This window comes from Hipposideros armiger, unplaced genomic scaffold, assembly GCF_001890085.2.
Source record: "Hipposideros armiger isolate ML-2016 unplaced genomic scaffold, ASM189008v1 scaffold_14, whole genome shotgun sequence".
NCBI lineage: Eukaryota > Metazoa > Chordata > Mammalia > Chiroptera > Hipposideridae > Hipposideros > Hipposideros armiger.
Genome location: NW_017731364.1, coordinates 5592682 through 5595100, shown reverse-complemented (window position 1 = coordinate 5595100; position 2419 = coordinate 5592682).

The following is a 2419-nucleotide window of genomic DNA, read 5'->3' as shown; positions in this document are numbered from 1 at the left end:
ATTTCATCAGAGAAAGCAAAGATTATTAGAAAATAAAGCAATTTCCTCTTCTCCTACCCTAGGACCCTTTATGTGCTTTGGGAAAAAGCCTTTCCATTAGTGTACACTCTGACTTCCTTTTTTTTTAATTTAGATTAACTATTTCTTCCATTTATGATGTTTTAAAGACTCTGGAGGAGTGGCTTTGCAAGCAGTGGGGCCAGATCCCAAAACTTATGTCATATGATAGCATCCACATTTCACAGGGAGCCCACATGGAGCTCAAGAAAAAGTGCATCCCCAGCAGGGGATTTCTTATGGGGATTTTATAGTTATTGACTAAAAAGCCAATGAAACAGTGGTCATTGGCTAAAATGCCAATGCAAGTCTTCCAGGCCTGTGTGACTCAGCCCCAGGAGAGGCTCATTTGGTGTTTAAATCAAGGTTGCGCTGAAGCAAGGCAAGGCGCAAGAAGCTATCAGAGATAAAAGACAACATCTATCAAAATACGATTCCAGACGCTACCTCTTACTCCTATGGGGATAGAATTGAAATGATGATGTCTCCTTTCAGCTGGTCAGAGTACTGGAGCCCTGGGTCCTGGGAATAAGTCTGCAGGAGCGATCTAGACAAGTCCTTGACCTGTTCAGTTTTCCAGGCTCTTATCTATCAAATGAGTAGGCTGATTAATTCCCAAGTTCCCCGCTCACTTTAACATTTTGTGACTCTGTACTATCCAACTGTTTTACGATTCTTGGATACTCATGTAGCCCTTGTCTTACTAGTCCCCCAGTATACCTCTGGATGGCCTGAGCCCCTGTCTCCACATGAGGCCCCACATATCCATTAGCAGGGCCTGGGGGACCAACAGCAGCAGCCCCACTCCTCCAGGGCCACACCTGGCATTAGCACTGACCCCTGCTGGATTTAGGCTGAATATTGGACCATGTTCTAGACTGAACATGGGCTCTAGTCTCTAGATCAACTGTGACTCACTTAATTCCTTTAGGGACTGTCTCTAGGAACTCTCTTTTATGAAGCTTTTTCTTTTATAAAGATTTTCCAGGTTTCCACCCAGAAGATTCTGTCCCTCCCTGCCCTCCTCTTATCAGTCTGTGAGGGTAGTAGGAGCTGGCAGTCTTCTGAATTCCTATAGATTCTGGGTGAGTTTTGTATACATGGCAGGTGCTCAATGAACATGAATCAGTGACCTGAGGGATTGAGATTGAGATTTGATTTAGCTATGGATTTGGATGGTATAGATGTAACAGACACATTTCTATGGTCTCCTTGGTTCTTGGCTAATGAGTCCCAACCAGGAATTCCTGGATCCCAGAGATCTGTTTAGGTAGTGATGAGGATGAGTGAGGAGGAGATAGAATTGTTTAGTTGCAAGTGACAAAAGCCCAGTTCAAATTGGTTAAAGCAAAAAGTGGTAATAGTGTGGGCGGAGCTGGCTTCTACTTTGACAAGCAACACTCTTGAGCTGTTATCAGTTTTTGCTCTCCATCTCTCAGCTTGGCTTCCTTTTGTATTGTTTCTATGCTCAGACACACCCCGCCTGGTGGCAATGTGGCTGGTGGCAATCCCAGGGAAAATGAAAACCCATTGCTTCCTTAACATTTTCAAAAGAGTGCTGGGCTCACCTCTCAAAGGTTATTAGTTAACAGTGCTTGTAGCCAGAGAGGAAATGGATGCTGGTTGATTCTGATTGGGCCCAAGCCCATCCCTGGAGGGAGGGAGGTCTAGGGACTGAAGTGTGTGTGTGTCTGTGTGTGTGTGTGTGTGTGGGTGTACCTAAAGGAATAGGGGGAAGCACTGTGATTAGAAGGGAAATTGATGCTCAGGACAAAACCGACAATGTGTGTCTTCAAAATATTTGCAGTGTTTCAAAAAGCCCACCAGAAATAATCCATTTACTGATGTTAAAGCCATAAAGCTAATGAACATGTCAATTTTTTTTTTTTTGCTTGGTCTGAAATTATATCAGCTCAGTTTAGGAACACTGGATACCTCTGGTTGACCAGAAGCTCTTTGCCTCATAAAAAAATGGAAAGGGAAGTTAATTTCTGGCACGTCCCAATTAACAATGCTGATTCACTTAAATTCTAATTTCTATGAAATTTTTCTTTGAAAAATATCATATCATAAATATCATATAATAAATAGTTCCACCTGGGTTTGCAGGACTAGTGGGTGTTCTCAGCCAATAAGACCTGAATAAACTTGACTGCTCTTTCAGCCAATAATCATTACTGCCCTACACCACAAGTGGCTTTTAGCCAATGGACATGCCCACTGCCCTTTGAGGACTGAGAATTTGGCCTTGGAGGACTGTGTCTCCTCCACCCCCCGGGACCCTTTTTTGTCTGCCATATATGTTGTGTCTGGTCAACAGCTTTACCATGTACACCTGAAAGGGTATGGAATACGAGTATTG